We start from the raw sequence: 23,470 nt of genomic DNA on the forward strand, positions 1-23,470 counted from the left end.
CCCTAGGGTCCATGTGGACCCCGGTTGAGAACCCTTGATATAGACGCTATTACGATGGCAGGAGTTGTTGGTTGGTGGGTTGTTTTTGTTTTACGGCATATCAACCCTTTTCGGGTTATTTAATGCCGAATCCAAAGATTTTGAAGAAAAAATTTTTTTAATAGAATATATTTGTTGGTTTCACGTCGGTTTCTATTTAACCCATAGTTGGGACCCTAACAGGTACTACCACTCCGGGTCAGAGTGGACCTGGGAGCAATGGTAATTAAAGGGTGGCTCCACACTCCCCAAAGCTCACAAACTGGGGCCTCACCACTGGATATAGTTTATGGTCATATCCAGGAGCCCCATTTTAGGGACTTTTACCCTCTGCAGGGGGACAGTCGGCATATTCTAATGCCCCACTGACAGGGCCAGGCAGGAGTTGTAACATAGTCGTTAATATGTACGGACCCTCCACGTTGTAGACTCTGTCACGAGGAATATAAGAAAGAAAGAGGATTTTAACCTCCTCCAGTCATACGTGACCTCTCTACTCGTGTCTGCATGTGCGTTCTCCCTTTTTTATAATCTTTTTTCTTCATCTTTGCCACCTTGCCACCATGTCCTTCAGAGATAGAGAAATATGCATTAGCAATGGAACTTCCTACTCCCATTTTCTGTATTTTCTCTTATTCTGAAACAGCATTTAAAAAAAGAATCTCTCCATTAATCTCTGTTTATGAAAAAAATCAAAGATTTGAAAAGCAAGCCCGAATTCATTCAACATAAGCTTTATTGAATTAATAATGGCTTTGAAATATGAAGATGTTTCTTCTCAGCATTAAAATTGATATGATGTATGGTTTATATAAACACCGTATCAGAAAAATATTCCAGAAATATTTTCCCCAGATAAAATTATCTCTCGTTCAGGCGTGATAAAAAAAAAAATGGAGATACGGTTTATTTTTCGATGTAAATTTCAAAATCCTATATTTTCAAATTTTATATTTAATAACATGAAATTTAATTAATGAATTTAAAGCTGAATACATGAGAGAACATTGCGAATCTAATGCGTTTCCCATCTTTTAAGAATTTTTTTAATCCTATAAAACTTGCAAGAATCTCATCCATCATTGGGTTTTCAGAAATTGAAAACTATTTCAAACAGTTTCATTTGATTTGTAACTGTGTTATAGGATGGATCAAGAGAGAGAGAGAGAGAGAGAGGGGGGAGGAGTTTAAATTATATAGTTAGACACGTTGATCGGAAGTCAAGATCAGCTCATTGGATTGCGTGTGAGTCACGTGATCAGGTTAGCTGAATCGGGGAGATTTGGTTGGGACCTGGAGGAGAACGGACGGCTTCGCCATTGTCTCCGCTAGGGGGAGGGGGCGAACGCTGATTTGGTAGAAATAAGACCTAGAAGAAGAAAACACACAGGCCAAATTCACTTTCCATTCTTCTGCGATCGATCTGGAAGGTGAATAAAAAACTATAGAACCAATTTCTTGTCTTGGAGTGAATAAATCTTTGTCCCCAAAAACAGGTACCAGTCTCCCTACCAGACGAGAGATTCCAGATGGACCAGCATCGAAGAAGCAGAGGTATGTTGAAAATGCATGTCACACACATCAGGACATTAACTCTGATAAGATTATCCAGCATTCAATCCTTTATGATACGACAATGTAACAAACACTCAATTTGGTGCTCATGTAGTAGAATGTACCCTGTCTCTAGATGAAACACTAAGACTCTTCCTAAGACAAACAACAATAACAATACAGAATATACGTCATCTTAATACCACCAGTATATAACAACTGATGCTGTAAATCTTTTAAAATAAATAATAATAATAATAATAATAATAATAATAATAATAATAACAAAAATAATCTAACGATAATGAAAACGACTGAAATATTAAGGAAAACCCTTGAATGCGGAGAATAATACAAGACAATATAACGAATAAGCGTTACAGGGAATGAAGAACATCGAAACTGCATATTTACAAGTTCTACACCCCTCCATCATGCATTCCCCCCATTGTTTCATCACCGATCCCCCCCAAAAAAAAATGATACCAAAGGGCCGAGAAGGGTCAATAAGGACTGAAAGACCGAGGAGCGAGCGCCAATCAGACCTCGGCAGGACAAGCGCAAAGAGAACTGGGACCTTGGGGAGGCTGAGTGCCATTCAAATGCCAGCAAAAACCAATGGCCACTACCAGCGAGAAATCAATGGTAAGCGTCTGTTGCGATGATGCAAATTCATTTGCAAATGCTATCGAAGGAGGTGGAGAGGTCTGGACGTCTGTGTAGACTTGTTGTAAGCTTCCAGAGAATACCACATGTTTCCAATCAGATCGTTTGTTGACTTGTGTGAAAGCTCCATGTGAGCCAATAATAATAATAATAATAATAATAATAATAATAATAATAATAGCAGCATCTGTTTTATTTTTTGTGTCACGCTTACATCCGGGTCGTTTAATTATGTACTTCCATTTCTTGTAATAAATAATTTTACCAAGAATTCTTTATAAGTTTTAGTTTCGGTTTTTATTATAGCTGATGGCACTCTAGTCAATATTTTTTATCAATAATTTTACTAAGAATTCTTCATAATTTTGGTTTCGGTTTCGATTATAACTATACCTATATAAAGTTAGGTATGTTTAAATCTTTGTGTATACTGGGTTCACTTTTAAAGTAATTATCTGGCCATCATTGTATTGTAGGCGAACCTGGAGCAAAACGAGATACTTAAGGGAAAAAGAACTGTCGAGTCAAAGTTAGCATTGACATATAAACCATATTCTGTGTACTGAACATTCAAAGGATTGGAAAACAATGACACAACAAAAAAAGACGAGAAATTATTTTCAAAAGAAATACAGATGATTTATTCAGCTAACTGTGTTGTCCCGTTTTGCCCCAATGCTTGGGGCAAAACGAGACGGATCTTGGTCTGAATAAGTCAGTCTTCACAGAGCTCACAAATGTAAGGCTTAAATAGGTCAAACTGATCAGTCTATTACCATAGCACATAGAAATATCTGTCAGAAACTTAATTCTTCTTGTTTGACAAAGCTGTATCCTTTTCGGAGAGAACACGATTTCAGCAGAACTAGAAAAATAGATCAAAATAGATAAATTTTGAATACTTACCTCTTTTCGATGTACGGGGCTGAATAAAACAATGGTAGACGTTGGCAGCAAGGCGTTACCACGTGATCTCTTGATCAGACTCCTCGCGAAAGAGCTCTCTCTCTCTCTCTCTCTCTTTCTCTCTCACTCTCTGTTTCAGTTATCTGTGGTGTCTCGTTTTACCCCGATATCTCGTTTTGCCCCAAGTTCCCCTACAGCCCAATCAGAGGACAATTATCCATTCCGGACGATTATTATCGAGGGACAGGAAAAGCGGTACACCGAAGTAACAAGACGGTGAACAGAGAGAGAACAGTAAAAAGCAACAGCTCGTCTTATCGACTAACATTTATCAATGACAGCAAGACCGGAATAACAAATATCACAATTTTGAATTTTGGAACAAAGCTGCTAGATGTAAGGTGTCCACAAGTGGCTATATTTCTTTTAGTTAAGTTTTATGCCAAATTGGTAAAAAGTGTCGAAAACCTCTGATAAAATTCACATATACTCGATTTTGAGGAAGAGATATTAGAAATCAATTAATATGTTCTCCATTGAAACTAGAATCTCTCCATTAATCTCTGTTTATGAAAAAAAAATCAAGATTTGAAAAACAAGCCCAAATTCATTCAACATAAGCTTTATTGAATTAATAATGGCTTTGAAATATGAAGATGTTTCTTCTCGACATTAAAATTAATATTATGTATGGTTTATATAGACATCGTGTCAGAAAAATATTCCAGAAATATTTTCCCCAGATAAAGTTATCTCTTGTTCAGGCGTGATATAAAAAAAAATGGCGATACGGTTTATTTTTCGATGTAAATTTCAAAATCCTATATTTTCAAATTTTTTATTTAATAACATGAAATTTAATTAATGAATTTAAAGCGGAATACATGAGAGAACATTGCGAATCTAATGCGTTTTCCATCTTTTAAGAATTTTTTTAATCCTATAAACCTTGCAAGAATCTTACCTATGATTGAGGTGTTCAGAAATTGAGAAGTATTTCAAACAATTTAATTGGATTTATAACTGGTGTAATATAAAAAAAACAAAAACATGAGATTTTCATTTCCGATGTTCAAGCAACGTCAGATTCATCACCATGTGTATATCTCTATCTATATAAACTTATTTAAATATTCGTTTGAAATGTAATTAAATGCTTTAAAAGAAAATAGGTAAAAACCTGTTTTTATGCAGACTGTAGTGTTAATATAGATTTTGAAAAACTGGCTCAAGAACATTTAGATTGGAAATGAAAGAAATATATGCTAAGAAATATTAATAAATATATATAATATATTAAATTAAAAATTATTATATTAACGATATTATAAGAGATTATCATATTAATTATATTATCAAAGAATATAATATAATATAATATAATATATGAGAATAAAAAACTTTGAAATATATTAAAATACTAGCAGTTCAGCCCGGCTTTGCTCGGGTCCTTTGTAGTGTTCATAACTTTATGCGCATATATATATATATATATATATATATATATATATATATATATATATATATATATATATATATGTATACTAGCAGGGGTGCCCGGCGTTGCTCGGGTGTTTGGAGGTGTATGCTGTGCAAAAAAAAGCAAAAAAACAAAAAAAATGGTTAATTTTTTAAAACTTTGACCCCTATTATGACCCCTTAAAATTTATAGTTTCGGGCTTAAATCACTTTATTAAGTTAGATCCAGGTTCAAGGAATCTATATCTAAAATTTCAAGTGTCTAGACCCAAAATTGTCGGAGGAGTTTGGTAGAGTTCTTAAAGGTCAAATCGTTGAAATTTGACCCCTTAACAGCCAAATTTCTGGCTGACACCCGTCACATCGATTTTCCCAAATCTCAGTACCCGGTATTTCAAATTTCGAGTCTATAGACTAAAAATTGACAGAGTTATTGCGTAAGGAAATGTACACAGACAGACAGACACACAGACAGACAGACAGACAGACAGACACGTTCACTTATATATATATATATATATATATATATATATATATATATTGTAACTAAAAATCATAAAGCTTTTAGTTTCATCCTATGCAGTAACCAGCAACACACAAAGAAATGTTAAAATTTTAGTGTGACTATCTGATTAATTTGCTGACAGTTTTTCCTCTGATGAGAAGAATTTGTATTCTTTGAAACTCCGCGGATTAAGGAGCACCTAGCTACCAGCTTTGAAGTATACTGTCGAATAATAAAAACTTTTTGTAAATTTCTACTTTTCAGCCATGTTCTTATCATTATTTTTTGTAAGCTCTACTATCGTCAGTGAATGTATTGAGCTTTTTTATTTGGTTGAGATATTTATATTTGGTTTTGGAATTTGCTTTCTCCTTGATTAGTAAAGTCTTCCTCAAAGCTTTTCTGCCTATATATATATATATATATATATATATATATATATATATATATATATATATATATATATATATATATATATATATATATATAGAGAGAGAGAGAGAGAGAGAGAGAGAGAGCATAATAATTGAAAAAAACATATTTTACCAAATCAGCATATATATATATATATATATATATATATGTATGTATATATATATATATGTATGTATATATGTATGTATGTATGCATGTATGTCAGGTCATGTCATATGCTACTGATACCATGTAACTCAGTACTACCTGCCTCATGGTCGGGTCACCGGCGACTAAACTGGTTCCCCCACCAGACTTGTTTGGTGAGGAGGGCGGCTAGTCTCCATGAAGGATTAAAAACAAGACCTTCCAAAGGGCAAATGAACTCTTTTTTTCTGGGTCAACGGCCAACTAGCACCGTGTATATTTGTGTGTGTATATGTGTATTGGGGTGGAGAGGGCTCCCGTAAGCCATGGTGAAGGCAACCTTTCTAGGAGAAGCAAATCTCTTATTTAAAAAAACCATAAAGCGGAAGACCATTACCCGCATTAAACTGGTCTGCAGTTTAATTTGTTGCTGGCTATCTTGCTCTTGCTTGTTGCTGGATCTCAACATCTTGAACTGAGGGAGAGACTTAGCTGTCGTACAAAGCTAAGACTCTGTAACATCATCTGTGTATAGATACTCCCTCAGGCATTTGTCTATAAAATTGGTCCTGTGGCGATGGAAAAGTTGTGACGCGTGGAGGCTTGAAATGCTGGAAGCATGTAATAATTGATCTCAATGACCATCTTCAGTGTCATGCCTGCTTAAGCGTGTGAAATCATAGGTAGGACTTTAAAAAAAGTCATTTTTGGGCTCATGGACTTTAAGTGTCTGAGGGAGTGGCACTCGTCTGACAAGACGTTGCAATCATCATGTATAAGAACAAGTAGTTAATGAAACATGTTAAAAACACTTTGAAAAAGAGTTACAAATATATTTAATTTTAAGAAAGGAAGCACTAAATAAGTGGATAGTCCTTAATCTGTGGAGTTTCAACGAAATACTTTCCTTCTCATCAGATGGTAGGATATAGCAAAATGCGGGATCGGATTTTGCTTGCAAAAGTATTTAATGAAACTACAAGTAAGTCATAGATCTTACTTGGTAACAAAAAGTGAAGAAGAGGGAATAGGATGAAGAAAAAAGTGATTTTACGTGAATGGATAGTCTGGTGAAGAGTAAAGTATCCAATAACGGTAAAATCCAAACATTCAGAATCCAAAAGAGTTGGTTAAATTTCCATTTCCAAAAGTAAAAATCCAAAGGAATTGCGTAATTGGAAGATGGTCCGAAGAAATCCAAAAGGCAGAAATCCATGGAATAATTCACAAATGGGTACAAGGAAAAAGGGAATGAGTTCAAATAATATTATTAAAAGAAACATAAGATGTGCGTAGAAAAAAGAAATGGAAGAAATTTAAAACTCGACTGTCAAGAATGGACTAATTTAAGAAAAAAAAAATATGTGTGTGTGTGTGCGCGTGCGTATGTGTTTGTGGGATTTATGTTTGTGGGTGTGTGTATATCATAATCACGTTGACACACCGGTTCTCGTCAGATCACCAAAGTTAAGTAACAATGATCCTGGCCAGTACCAGATGAGTGACCATTTAGGAATTTTAGGCACTGTATGTGCTTTCCACTTATCTTGGCATTGTTTCTCGTCGTCCTGAACCTCCACTTGCCGCTCGTATTTAATGATGCCCAACTCTTGCCACAAAAATTTCAGGCACACTTACAGTGCGTATCAAGACTGAAGGACGTTACCGTATATATATACCATATATATATATATATATATATATATATATATATATATATATATATATATATATGATTAGTTTTTTGGGAAAAAGAAATCCAGCAGAGTGGTCAATTAAAAGGAAAATCTGAAATACAAGAGCATATTTATATTTTGTGTAGAGAAAGTTGTTAGATGAACAAGTCATTGGTACCGTCGGTTTAAAGCTTGATAGTTAGGACCGTTTAAGATATCCTTATCAAACTCTCTTCAGCCAGACGGATATTGGCTGAAGAGAGTTTGATAAGGATATCTTAAACGGTCCTAACTATCGGGCTTGAAACCGACGGCACCAATGACTTGTTCATCTAACACCTTTCTCTACACAATATATATATATATATATATATATATATATATATATATCGAATTTAGAATGTTTAAATAACTTGGATCGGTAGAGAGCATGAGTTGTACAGCGGCGCATCTCCGATCTTGCTCGTTGAATATTGTGTCACTTCCAGACATAATAGAAGACTCTTATCGCTCTTGGTATTTGTACACAACTGGATAACCAGTAGATGGTCTGCAACAAAAAAAGAAAACCTTTTCTCATCAAACGGAATTGGAATCATGCTGTCTTTTCTAGGGCGACGATTTTATTGTGCGCTGTACTCTGTATAAAATACAAAATTATGAAATCTTGTTTGTTATAAATTGAGAGGGGGGTGAGGCAATGAAGTTGTGTATAAAAAAAACAGACAAAAAAGAACAAAATTCTATTAAAAAATACAACTTCTAACTACTTGAGATGTGCAGCCGTGGTATTTCTAAAAACAGATTTATATTAGGTGAGACACACAAGAAAACATGTTCAGAAAAAAAATGAGTGACGTATAGAGGAAGGAGCAGGGGATTTTTGATTGAATTGTGAAGGAGGGGAAGGAAGAGGTCAGAGTTATGATAAGCAATAAAACTAATAGATAAATATCGAAAAAAAGAAATATAGGTTGCACAACCAAAGGGAGGTAATTTTCTGTAAGTGTCACATCTGTAGAGTTCTCAGGAAGAAGGTAAACAAAAAAGTTATAAAACATACTCTCATTGTTGCAAGTTTTAAATAAAATATTGATTTTATTTTTGTATAATATTAATGTTTTTTTGTTGTTTTTTTAATTTAATTTTTCATTTCATATTCATACGGTAATGTTTAAGTTCATATCACCTTAGACATTTTGAAATATTTTTACTCGATAGAATTTTTCAGGACATTTTTTTTAAAGGCATTTATCAAATGGAATGCATTTCCTAGTACATCCCTTTTTTTTTCTTTCTGGGAAGGATTGCATATTTTAAAATAAGATAAAAATTTCCCATCCATCTTTTTCGATGTAAAGTTGTCTTTCAGATTCTTCGATATAAATATATATGAGTGCGATTGAATCGGAATATCTTAGTATATGAAATGTACACACACACACACACACACACGCACACACACGCACACATATATGTATAGTATACATATATATATATATATATATGTATATATATATATATATATATATATATATATATATGTATATATATATATATATATATATATATATATATATATATATATATATAATGTCTCTCACCTTGAGTTGAGCATATTGAGAAGTGATACACGAATTACCATTAGTGTATAAAGCGATGCTCTTTGCATAATTTCGGACGATGTCAAAGCATCGTTAATTCACGTATTCTCGTATATTAAGCTTCTGTATTTAGTTGGGATGTCTTATAAATATTGATACTAATATTTATATAGACTTAATTTTACAGTATCATACAATCTGTAATCTGAAATTTCAGCTCATATATATATATATATATATATATATATATATATATATATATATATATATATATATATATATATATATATTTCATTTCCATTTGGAATTTACCCATTGGATTGAAATTTTAAATTCGACCGTTTTGGATTTACCATTTTTGGATTTTTACCCTTCACCGGACTATCCATTCATGTGAAATCTTTTTATCATTTTTCTTTTGCCTCCTGTTCCCCTTACCTCACCCTTTTTTTAACCAAGTAAGATCTGTGACTTACTTTGGTTTCATTAAATACTTTTACATGCAAAATCCGATCCTGCATTTTGCTAATTCCTGCCCTCTAATGAGAAGGAGAGTATTTCTTCGAAACTCCGCGGATTAAGGACTATCCACTTATCTTGTGCTTCCTTTTTTAAAATTAAATATGTTTTTAACTCTTTTTCTAGATGTCTTTTAACATGTTTTATTAATCATTTGTTCATATTATAAGCTCTATTTCCTTTTCGGTTTTATTGAGCTTTTATATCTGGCTAAGTTTATTTTACTTGTAAATATTAACTCTTTAATATTTATAATATATTTTAAGTTTACCATTTTGATTACCTTGGTAAACTTATTGTAATTTTTATTTTATATATATATATATATATATATATATATATATATATATATATATATATATATATATATATATATGATGTAATATATTATTTGAGGGTAAACAGTTACATATGGTCGCTACAAATAGCTAGTTGTTTCAGTCAATGAGACTTCCCCAGGCGACCTTGAACCTCTCGATGCCACAAAGAAAAATGGAAAAAATTAGAAAGAAACTGAAAAGGGAAATAATGGAGCTCTTTGTAGCTATTTGTTGCGACCATATGTAACTATTTAAAATAAAATAAATAATAAATAATAAATAATAAAAAATAAAAATATTTGCTCTTTTTATTAAGCACTATCTGATAACCTCGTTGTCTTCATCAGTCCCGACTTTTGAACAACTCACACTTGAATACATATATAAATATAAATATAAATATATATATATATAATATATATATATATATATATATATATATATATATATATATATATATATATATATATATATATATATATATATGTGTATATATATATAAACAAATCTACATTTATAAGCGATAAAAATAAACAATAAATTCATTTAGGGTTCGTGACCTAACAGTTAAGGCACTGGACTGTGGAAACATGGTCTGAAGTTCGATCCCTAGAAACAGTTGAGCAACGCTGATGAGAGTTAATTAACTAGAAACACGCGTGTACGTAGATTACTGTTTTAAAAAGAAATAAAAGAAATTTTATATATACGTCCAAAACAAATTATGGACGACATTCTAAAATAAATAAACAAAAAATCGAGCTTCGAGGCGAAGCCACTATTAACCGAATCTATCACTTGAAAAAAAAAAAACAAATATATATATATATATATATATATATATATATATATATATATATATGAAGTAATTATTTTCACAGAAAAGCATCGTTGATACTAATATTTATATAGACTTAATTTTACAGTATAACACAATCTGTAATTTGAAAGTATTTCAAAATTTCAGCTTATATATATATATATATATATGATGTAATTATTTTCACAGAAAAGCAACGTTGCAGCTTAATAGAGAGAGAAGGAATTTATTAACTAACACAGATCGGTGAAATCCGACTATGGAATGAACCTCCTTCGTCTCAAGACGAAGTAGGTTCATTCCATAGTCAATTTCGGCGGAGTTTGCGTAATCTGTGTGGATTTATAGACTTTCTTGAGTTTAGTGCGTTTGCTCATGTGGAAGTCTACTCGCCTTGCATGCAGAGACTCAGGTTTCGAATGCCGAGTTCATATTCATTGAATATTTGTATTCAACTGATGAGCCCAAATGGGGACGAAACTCGAGTGTTAGACTTTCGGTTTGTTGGCTGTCATAGCTCTTGTGAGCTGCGACGTTGCTTGCTCGCCGAAAAATAATTATACCATCTCTCACATTCTGAAAATTATATATATGTGTGTGTGTGTGTGTGTGTGTGTGTGTGTGTGTGTGTGTGTGTGTGTGTGTGTGTGTGTGTGTGTGTGTGTGTGTGTGTAAATGAGAATTAATTTTTGTTGTCTGATCTTTATTCGGTTTTTGTTTAGGCTATTGGTAAAATTCCTCACATGTAAGGCTCAAACTAATTAATTGAACTTCTTAATGAAAATTTTTCCTTTTGTATTTTTACTACAGCATTTAAAAAGAATGCCGGCAGGCAATAATACGCCGATGTGTTTACGAAAGACTGAGAAATTGCCAATAAACAGCTTCAGTAGGACAAAAACACCAAATATAATCACCAACAACCCTCACCACCACCACCACCACCACTAATAATAACAACAACAACAATAATAATAACACCGTCTTTAATAAACTCTATGTTTTTTTGTCTATTTTGCGTTTATATCTCTCTTTTGTTTAATAGACAAACATTTGAATTTTTTTTTATTATTTCTGTTCACTTATGATTATTAATGCTATTTATTTTTATTTTATTTTATTTATTTATTTATTATTATTTTTATTTTTTTTATTTATTTATTTATTTTTTGTTTCTTTTGAATTCATTAAAACATTTTCCTGCGTCTTTTATCCATTTCTTTTGTCCATTCTTGTTTTAGCAACTATTGGGAAAAGCATTCATAGATTGCTAATAATTCTGACATTTATGTATTGAATAGATAACAAAAGACAACGACCGAAATTAAAACTTTTTTTTTTCACACTGATAATTGCTTTAAAGAAACTAAGTCAAAAATGTCGTCCAAAAGAGTTGGTTGAGTCTTGCTCGATCATAGAATTGTTGTAGCTTTGTTTAAAACATCATCCATCCATCTATTCATAGCCCTTGAGCCCCTGGAGGGGCAAAAGCATCTACAATTTTTTTTGTAGATGCTTTTGTAGTGAGGAGTTCTTTTTACAGGGTGAGGGTGCTGGCCCCATGCCCAACCTTCTCAGATGGTACTTAAAACATCATAATTAGATTTTTTTTTTTTTTTACATAGGATTCACCACGTATCAAGGCCTGGAAGCCACTCGAGGCCGAGGATTTATGAGTGCTCAGAAGTCAATGGGACAATATCGTAGTAATCGTTAGTAGTGAAAATTTGGTAAATTAGATTACTTGAGGGGAACGGCCCATCAAGAACTTGTTTACATTGGACTTGAAGACAATCAAATTGTAGTCAGTTGGAAAGCAGGAAAACGGAAGAAAGTTCCATAGGCGTGCAGTTCTAAGAAAGAAGATTTGTTCATTGAATCTACATGTAGGTTTAGACAGAGTGTGGGGAAATTATGATAGTGGTTTTGGCTAGATGAGTGTTTTTCATGAAAGTTTAGCGAGGGGGAGGGGCCATAGATTCTTAATGTCATCCCAAAACGCACTTCATGCAAGATTTGGTGTAATCCATAATATACTTCTCTTTGTTTTGTTTTTTTTCACAATTTTCTAATTAGGCTGTTTAAGCTGGGAATGGGGCACCCAACCGGATGTCAGATAATTACTCGCCATCTCATATATTCCAATCGAGATCTTTTTTAAGATTTTAACCGCCCCTTTAAGTACAATTTATTTCTTTTTACAAGGAAATCATCACGTATCAAGGTCACAAAGCTACTTGAGCATAAAGGTTATTGAATATGAGCTTGTAATATCGTAATCGTTATTGGCATACATTGGGTAGAATTTGGATTATTTAAGATTCAACAAGAACTAGTTTACATTGGACTTGAAGACTACCATGCTGTAGTCAGCTAGGAAGCAGGCCAGTCGAACAATGTTCCAGGGGCAGGCAGTTCTTGGAAAGAAGTTGCTGCATTTAGATTTGGGCATGGATAGAAAGTAGGGATTATTTGAATTTCTCTCGCACTTGGTTTACCGAGTATATTTGGCACATTGTTTTTTTTTTGTTTGTTTGTTTGTTTGTTTTTTTAGTTCTTTTTATGAGCCCAGTTGCTGTTATTGAAACATCTACTGGAATTTGTTTTTCTGTCTGTCCATTCAAATGTTTCTTGGAAACTATTAAAATTTTGTAAGGACCGCACTCATGAGAAGGTACAACGAACTAAGTAGTATGGTATCTGCTCGGTACAAAATTAGGTATTGATAGGGATAAATAGGGATTATCGTTCCGTGCACAACCAAACACAAATTTAACCATACTCACATTCTGCATAAAGCATCCATTCTAAGTCAACAGGCTATAACTTTTGCTAGTTTTTAAAGAGCTAAAAAGTCTTGTTCTAATCAATTTTTTGGAATGACCACCACGGGACGTGGCCACATTTTTCCTATGATAGGATCTATAATTTCTCTATTATTTAAAGAGTGCATTATGTCAAATTTGGAATTTTTGCACAATAGTTTTTTCATCATCATCATCATCATCATCATCATCATCATCATCATCATTGCTTACTGTTGTGGTGGCACCCACTCATTTACATATGTGGATAATATTAGACATAAATAACAAGACTGGGTTAGTCTGAGTGTGTGTTAACCAGAAGCCACTGAAGGCCGAGCCGAGAGCAGATATGTTCTCCAACCAAGATTCTCTTACTTGACAACCATTATGTAAATATACTGTGAATATACTTTTTCTAATACCCTTCTTATTGATCTACCTTTGTTTGTTGAGTCTTCATTTGTATTGCCTTATACGTTATTTGGTTCAACCTGCAAACATAACAGTTGGCGACGAAGATGGACGTCAAACATAACACTTACCAAAGTGAGAAAAAACCTTTTCAATTTTGAAATACAAAAAAAAAAAAAAATACTCGCACATGCGTACGGCTTAATTCCAAATCGAGGTTTGGCCTCTTTCTTTGGGTGGGTTTTGAGACTTGCATTCCATTTTTCCGTGAGTATTTATTGTTATTATTGTAAAAGTTTATGCGGTTTTATTGCTGGTCGTATTAGCCACAGTTTTATGGTCTTTGTTTAGTCGTGAGTGACAATGGACACACCCTGTACAGGTCTCTGTGCATGAAATTGTTAAGCAAGGGTTGCACAATCTCTAATCTTACCTCTCTCCAGAATCAACACTGCATGAGTCCAGTGGAGGGGGAGAAATCAAGACAGGGTCCAAAAAAGAATCTCAAATCTAATAGGGCAAGCAATGTCGGCCAAGATCCAAACTCTATCCTCTCGTTGTAATGTTACATACCAGTTTTACAAATACTTTTATCAAAAGTGCTCTGAGGAACTCATAGCAATTGTGCCTCCTCAAGGATATATTCCTGGTTACTCTTACAAGCAGCAAAATCCCACCCTTCACTAATGAAGTCCCCAGACACCGAAAAGTCTCCCTCTCTCCTGTTTCCTTGGCTGTACTAACCTGCTGAAAGTTGTATGAAATGTGAGCAGTCGCCTCGCTGCTCAACTCCCCACAGTCCTTTGTTAGTCATGATCCTAAATAGTAGCTTTTTACATTCCAAGTGACAATATAACTTTTGGGGGATAAAAATAAATAAATAAATAGATAAAAATCCAAAAATCTATGATTTACCATTTAGCAAAAGAATCATCATCTAGCAATCAGCAAGAATTTGTTCGAGTTTATTTGACTGGTTTTGTGCTGTGACTTTAATGCCAACCACCAAACAAAGCGAACACGATAAAAGATCCTTTGTACAAGCGGATTAAGTTGAAAGACCTCTATAAACTCCGCTCATAATTCGAATCTTTTCAGATAGATATTAGAAAGACTCGTCTAACCAATTCCGTTGCTTTTAAAATTCAATCTAAAATTAATTATTAGTCATAAAAAGAGATATGCTTTTCTTGAATTTTTTTAGATGAAGATTGATTATCCATATTATTTGGATTCTTCGGACTACTATTCTCATTATTAGTGTTATTTTCCCAACGTTTCGGCCGATGTAACCTCCGACTTTCTTCGAGTGTATCTTGTCAAACTCGGGAATTTTTTCCTGAAACTGGGGAATTTTTTTTCTCAAACTCGGGAATCTGCAAAGAATTTCAAAACAGAACCTTTTATTTAATAAACTAGGATAACACGCTCTCGTTCCATCAGCCATGACTGTGTAGAAGTTCTGAGTAATTCGCAATTGAATTTTGGGTGTCACCTGCACTAGGGATTGAACCTTCAACCTCCTGAAGAGTGTATTTTTACAATTGAATGCTATCAAGTAATTTATCCACTATACCATGGGGCCTTGCATGAAAGAACACTCAAGATGGGAACAGTTGCTGGAAGAATCCAAATAATACAAAGAGATATGCTAAGCGCATCTAGCAATCAACAAGAATTGATTCGGATTTATTTGACTGGTTTTGTGCTGGGACTTTAATGCCGACCACCAAACAAAGGGAACACGATGAAAGATCTTTTGTAAAGTGGATTCAGTCGAAAGACTTCTATAAATTCGACTCATAATTCGACTCTTTGCAGATAGATTACAAAGATTTGGTTGGGAACACCTGTCTAACCAATTCCATTGCTTTAAAATTCAATCTAATAATAACAGTTAGTCATGGAAAGAGATATGATTTTTTTTTTAATTTTTTAGATGAGGATAGATTATTCGTATTATTTGTATTATTCGGACTAATGTTCTCATCTTGAGTGTTATTTTCACAACGCTTTGGCCAATGTAACCTCTGACTTTCTTCAGGTGTATCTTGTTGAACTCAGGAATCTTTCTGTCGAACTCGAAAATTTTTCTGTTGAACTCGGGAATCTATCTGTTTTACTTAGGAATCTATGTTTGTTTGTTTTTTTGTTTTTTTCGTTTTACGGCATATCAACCCTTTTCAGGTTATTTAATGCCGAATCCAGTGATTTTGAAGAAAATTTTTTTAATAGAGCATATTTGTTTTTTTTTTTTAAGTCGGTTTCTAACAGGTACTGCCACTCCGGGTCAGAGTGGACCTAGGAGCAATGACAATTAAAGGGTGGCTCCACGCTTCCCAAAGCCTGCAAGCTGGGGCCTCACCATCGGATATAGTTTAAGGTCATATCCAGGACCGGGAATCTATGTGTTGAACTATAAACTCTATTTATAATTCGACTCTTTGCAGATAGATTACAAAGATTTGGTTGAGAACAACTGTCTAATGAATTCTATTGCTTTAAAATCCAGTCTAATAATAACAGTTAGTCATAGAATGATAACAGAGCACGGACGCGCGTTTGCGAATACCGAGCCATGTACGAACTGACGTCACGGTTAGGAAAAAGAAAAAAGACTATAAAAAGGAGAGAGAGAGCACGTTAGAGACATGTGTGACGTCTCAGTGGGGGAATAAGGAAATAAATGTTTTTATTACAAAAAAAAATGGTGGCCAGTTATTACTTGTCCTGTGTTCCTTGTGACGTACTCTGCATACAACGTGTTTGGTCTACTTGTTTATGTTACAGAAAGAGATATGATATTGTATCAGCAGAAATCTATGCTAAAATTGATATGGATTTCATTTGCAATTTATTTTGATCTTAATCAGAATTCATTTGCTTCGTTTTATGCTATAACTTTAATACCAACAAGCATGTCAATCACATACATTGGAAAATCATTTCAAGTAAAGACAATTCTTAATACAGTTCAACAGTCTTGTTAGACTTTCTGTTTAATACTCAGCTGCTTATAAGTTGAAAGAATCACTCAAATGCATTAAGTTTACGTACAATTCTTTTTATCAACATGTAAAAGTCTTGTTAAACACAAATCCATATTAATAAAAACTTTTTTACATACGTGCGTGGTCTAGTATTTATTCATTGATCGTCACTTTTCCATGTGTATGACTGTTGATCTGTAGAGTTGCATCGTCTAGTGTCTCTAGATCAGCTGCATATAAGTTGAAAAAATCACTCAAATGCATTAATGTACATTTCTTTTTATCAACATGTAATAGATGATACTAATTGGTTTATAATTGTTCTAAGAAACACAGAGAACGTCGTCTGTTTCATTTCACAACTAAAGAAAAGAAAAACGATCCTAATATTTTCTTTTCCTTTTTTGTTTTTAAGCATTTGCTCGTATTTTTCATATTAATTCGATATTTTTGCAAATACAATTTTCTTTAGATTTACTGCACACAATTTTTGAACTTTTCTAAGACTAGCTGTGAACCCTCTCCTTGATTAATCCCAGTATTAAGCGTCCATTCTGTCCCAATCTCCAATATGTCTTTTTACTGACATTTTATAAATAGCACAGTAACATTTTCATAATAACAAAAACAAAATGTTAAACAGAGGGAATCACACAGGAAGTACATATGCACCATAGTCTTTTCACACAAACGCCCACTAGAACACGTGTACGTTATCACTAGTGAGCGATCAAAAAACACAAATTCATATTAATAAAGACGGTTTTTACATACGTGCACAATCTGATATTCATTTTTGATCGTCGCTTTTCCAGGTGGGTGACCGTTGATCTGTAGAGTTGCATCGTCTATTTGCTCTAGATCAACTATATTTGTGTGCACTGTATAGTTGATCATCTAGTGGTTGTATGTCGACTGTTTAACTCAGCCGAATAAAACTCATGTATGGAAGCACAATGAAGACTTGTCAGCGGTTTGAAAGGTTTTATTGTGGATAGAAAGGTTGTTTACGAGGGAGAGAGACCAAAACTTAATTTCTTATAGAAGATAAGCTAAAATTAATTCCTTCTTTTTTCCTTCTTATTAAATTTTCTTACTTAGCCTTAAAATTGGTCGACGAATGGGTAGTGTCGAGGAAATATACTTTTAGATTTCTACGTTGCTGACACATCTGGTATGGCCGCTTCCTCATCACAAACTGCCACAAAACTCTTCCTATCTCAAACACTTGACGTTCTTATATAATATCATCAACACCTGCTTTCAGCGTATTTTTCTAGTGAGCCAACCTTTGGTCCTCTCATGCTCAATACACTGGATCTATTTCACGTTGTCCTGACATGTAATTAATGTAACTCTCCTAAAATTCATACTAGTTAACATAATCTTTACTTACTGGAGTAGGGTCCCAATATATGATACTTAGCTGGATACTCCACCAGACTAGACGAATTCTTGTTGTTAAATACTGTAAGGCCAATATATATATAAGGCATGTTATCTGAGTATGTTTATCTGTGTGTGAGTGCCTTACTTATTGACTCCAAAACTACTGGGCCATTTTTTTTTTATATTTCACATAAATGTATTTTATATGACTGGAGGTGTTCTTAGATAAGATTTGTACCAGAATATTTCTGATAAGTATCGAAAACCGATAATCGAAAAAATCCAATTAAAGGAGGAACAGTCCGATTTCTGCCAAAGTTAACACCCTCATACAGGCTAACAAATACATTTGAGAAGTTTTATCACTGTACAAGCAGAAAGGCTCGGTTTATAAAATCAATAGTAGGTTCTGTGATAAGACATATATATATATATATATATATATATATATATATATATATATATATATATATATATATATACTAGCAGGGAGGACTGACGTTGCCTGGGATTGAATTAGGATCAACGATTGTTCCACACTTTCAATACTTTTATTATCATTTGATTGCCTGCTCTAGCCAGGGACTGACTGCGGTGCAGTGGGAGGAAGCTTCATATGCCTCCTCGCAATTACTCAGTCCACAACACATTGTAGTCTACATTATACTGTAGAGAACCTACTGTTGATTTCATAAAATTATTTTTTAATATAATGGCTTGAATTAAAGTTTGAAATGCAAAAATCAGTTATCATGGCTCAATTGTGCTCTAAAGAGAAATATTCATTTCGAATACGTCCCTGTGATATTAAAGAAACTACTATTGATTTTATATGCCAGCCCCTTCTACTTGTGTGGTGGTAATACTTATCAATAAGAATTTGCATAGTTTAATGAAAAATCTAAATGAGGTTGTTGCCACATCTGGGCAGGAGCTGCTAGAAATCACTTCTCCTGCCTTGACAGAGTTCAGAATAGACTTTGTAGCCTAGCGGGGGGGGGGGGCTTTTTTCTTCTCTGCACCCTCTTTCTCACAGAAGAGACGTTGTGAGTCTGTCTCTGCTTTATCATTATTTTTCATGGCAAGTGTTCGACTGAGCTTCAATCTATGGTCCCCCATCGACATTCTTTCACAAAAAACACTTATCTAGCCAAAATCGCAATCTATAAAGTCTCCCACTGTTTATCGGTGCCTAAACCTAAATATGGATTCCATGAATAAAGCTTCTTTTCTAGGACTGCCAGCCTGTGGAACTCTGTACCACTGATCTGCTTTCCAGCTGACTACAATATCGTTGTCTTCAAGTCCAATATAATGTTAAATTCTAAATATTTATTTATTTTTGTGTGTGTATATATACCAATAAAACTTTCGAACGGTTGCCCAGAATTGAAAAATCCTTTTTTTTTCTGAAAGGTTTTAGTCCCTAGATTGTCCTTATCTATATATGGTTCGTAACGAACAATGCCGAGTCGCACAAAAAGTCCGATATAAGGGTTTTGGGGCCGTTTCGTGCAATTGCTGAAAAAGTTACCTGCCTATGTCGACGGAATTTAGCACTGTCTATATACAGTTGCGATAACATCTTTCAACATGTGGACAGAACTTGTGGCGCAATGAATAACGCATCTGGCTATGGATCAGAATGTTCCAGGTTCGAATCCTGGCAAGTTCGTAATAATTTTAACCAATGTTTACTAATTATCCTTACCCTTAAGGTATTTTTGTTTTCAGTGATTTTATTTTGTGCATATGGGAATTTTCTATATTCTGAGTTTATAGGGTAAGCGTTGCTGGTAAGACGATATTGAGTGTACTTGATGTTGAGTGTACTCAGTTTTGTGTTTGACCCAGCATTGTGTGTGCTGACGCGGCACAGCTGCTAGTACAAAAAATATACAAACGATTACTATGCTACCGCCTCAATAACTGCAATAGACACATTAACCCTTATCTTCAGTGACCTCTGGGCCTTGATATGCAGTAACCCTTTTGTAAAAAAAACATAAAAATATCATGAGGTTTAAGATTGAATTATTTGGAGCTCTTTGATTACTGGTCTCATATTGAGTGTCATTTTTACAACGTTTTGGTCGATATAACCACCGACCTTCTTCAAGTGTATTTTTGTTGAATTCAGGAAACTGCACAGAATTTGGAACAGAAACCTTCATTTAATTCACGGAGGGTCGCTTGCTCTCATTCTGTCAGCCGTGACTTGGTCTACACTGAGGATTGAATCCTCAGCCTTCAGAAGAATGTTACTTTTAAAACTGAAATTTTCCAAGTACTCTAACCACTGCGCCACTGGTCCCTATGGACAATTCTAGAACGAATTTTAGGAGACTTAAATATATTTTATTTCAAGATGGAAATATCGCTATTTATTACTATATTATTACTACATATATTATCTATAATATATACCTCACCTATCTGTTTAAATGTATGTATGTATGTATGTATGTATGTATGTATGTATGAAAACTTTTGACAGAGGCGACGGATTTTCAGGAGATTGGTATCATTTTGGAGCTGTACCCTTCGGACGACAAATATTGAAAAATTGGCTAAAAACATTAATTCCTTCACCCTCAACTGGACACTTTCTACAGGGAGGTGTAGCAAAAACTCGTTCCTTCATGACAATTTAGCCATACACACATGTGCAAAAAACGTTCTTTCTTGAATTAGTTTAAATATTTAAAAAAAAAAACCTACCTAATTTCGCTCACAAGGTCATAGACGAGTCGGTATAGTAACAGCGTCGTTATCTTAAGATTGCACGTTTGAGCCGAGATGTCAGATATATTTTCTTTTCGATGCCATTTTTTCGTTCGTTTTTTTGTTAAATTTTTCCATCACGTTCGCTGTTTTTTGTTTTTGTTTTTCCAATTTATTTAAGAAGTTTTACCATCGTTCGCTTATTTTATTTTATTTTTTATTGTGCATCACGTTCGTTTTTTTTTAGTAAGGGTTATTACCTTAACTTATTCTTTATTTTCCATTTTCTTTTGATTTACCCCCCCCCCACAAACACACACATACGCCTCACCACACCCGGCCAACGCCAGGTATCCCAGCTACTTATATATATATATATATATATATATATATATATATATATATATATATATATATATATATATATATATCTTTTATTGCTATCTACTTATTACTATATATATATTATCTATTATTTGTAATTAACATTTCCCATATTGTGTTAAAGTCCATAGTCATCAATATCAAAGTACAAATATTAGATAATATTAGAGGTCTCCCGGCGCAAATATGGTATTATAGTTCTTTTAATCTACATAATTTAAAAGGAAATCGTTTATTGTGAAAATGTTGTCCGTATTATATTTTTTGCATTCTCATATTCTTGCTGTATAGGAATATAACAATGAAGTCGGTAATAGATAATACACATCATTTATTTATTAGCACTTGCAGTTTAAGAATTCAGTAAGTCAGAAATGTCATGATAAGTCTTCATATCATAATATATATATATATATATATATATATATATATATATATATATATATATCTTTTATTGCTATCTACTTATTACTATATATATTATCTATTATTTGTAATTAACATTTCCCATATTGTGTTAATGTCTATAGGAGGTCTACTGATGTAGATACTGATGTAGGTAATTGAGCGTCACCCAACATTTTTAATCGTTTTATTCCCCACCATTCTTTTATGTCTAGATCGATTCTTTTATGAGAGATTTCATCCTCTAAAATCGAGTACCCAAAACCAGTGTTCAAAAATAGCTTGAAAGTTCCGCCGGCATTCTCTCACAACTGAAAGCGCCTTAAGCAAAATGCCAGAAACCTCTCTCTTTGGATATAGGCTGTACAACACAAGAGGAATGACTCCTGGGACTGTGCCAGCAGTGTAGCTCCTTGTGCTAGGAAACATCTGAACCGCTAAGGAGAGGGAAAATATTAATAGAACTAAAGTTACATCCCTTGACAGATTTTTTCCCCAGGTTTTCTCATTACTAGAAGTTAAAAATATGTGCGGCATAACTATAAAACAGGGAGATGACACTGTTAAGTATTTTCAGTTCTTGCAGGCAGGTGTCGACGTCCCTCCTCTTACATACAGCGCCTAGTATTCACAAATTTGTCACCAATCTAGTATTCCCAAATTGGTCACCCATCTGGTACTGACCAGGCCGAACATGGCTTAACTTCAGTGATCTAGTGTGAACCGTGTTTCAACATAATTGTTCTGTATTTTTGTTGTTGTTGTTTTAAAGTAAAAACCAATTTTGCTTGATACAAAACCTTGTCTTTGTCGAAAAATATCTCTCTTCGTATATATATATATATATATATATATATATATAATATATATTGACAGCAAGTCATTATTCAAACACGTCTGATTGAACACAACAAAGTCATTTTTTCTCCCAATTTTTTTTTATATCTTTTCAATTCGCCGAGTGGTCTTTTTATTTTAGCTGGCATACTGTATATTATGGCGCCCAAAAGTTGTTGTTCAGCCATATTCGTCTCAAGTGCTTTCTATCAGTTCAAGCGATCATCGTCAGGAGCGATTTTTTTTTATTAACATTTCCGTTTCCTTTTTCATTGCTGCTGAAAACATTAAGTCTACGTAAAACGTTTTCTCACCGTAAATTAAATAAATAAAAAAAATCTCCTTTCATATTTTCATTGGTTCGCCAGACAATATGGCAATATTTGTCTTTTTTTATTAAAAAGAATCGAGAAAGATGATATTCAAATGTCACTGGAAGCACATCGGATTCTTGTCGACAGTAAATATTTACCAATCTACTTTTGCTAAGTATATCTCGACTGCCACAGGAAACTCATGCATATGTATGCTTAAAACTTGTCAAATATCGGACACTTCATTTAACATTCTCAAAGAACATTTGGAAATAAGTCATACTGTGATACTATGGTCGACCTACAGCCGTTAAGAAAGAAAGTAGTAAAAGAAATAAAGTAGAAAATAGATTTATCAATAGACAATGTATAAGAGTAAGGTTTAAATTACGGTGTGACGAATGACAATAGCAAAAGGACTGAACAATGGACTAAAGACCGAACAAGGTGCATGTAGGTATTTGGGGGAAGGGTTACTGTGAGTTAGGGGAATGATAGGAACGACACTTGACGGGCCAGTTGGACGCTTAGTTAGTTGATGCCTGAAACCTGAGGTGGCC

General features: G+C 33.7%; 1 non-coding gene across 1 annotated transcript; it reads left to right on the forward strand.

Annotated features, from left to right (window-relative positions):
• The first annotated feature begins 19,848 nt into the window (after positions 1–19,848).
• Trnah-aug (transfer RNA histidin (anticodon AUG)) lies at positions 19,849–19,921 on the forward strand. Its single transcript has one exon. It is a non-coding gene; the product is annotated as a tRNA-His (tRNA).
• The last annotated feature ends 3,549 nt before the right edge of the window (positions 19,922–23,470 follow it).

Source organism: Euprymna scolopes, chromosome 12 (assembly GCF_053919585.1).
Source record: "Euprymna scolopes isolate OS-2025 chromosome 12, ASM5391958v1, whole genome shotgun sequence".
Lineage (NCBI taxonomy): Eukaryota > Metazoa > Mollusca > Cephalopoda > Sepiida > Sepiolidae > Euprymna > Euprymna scolopes.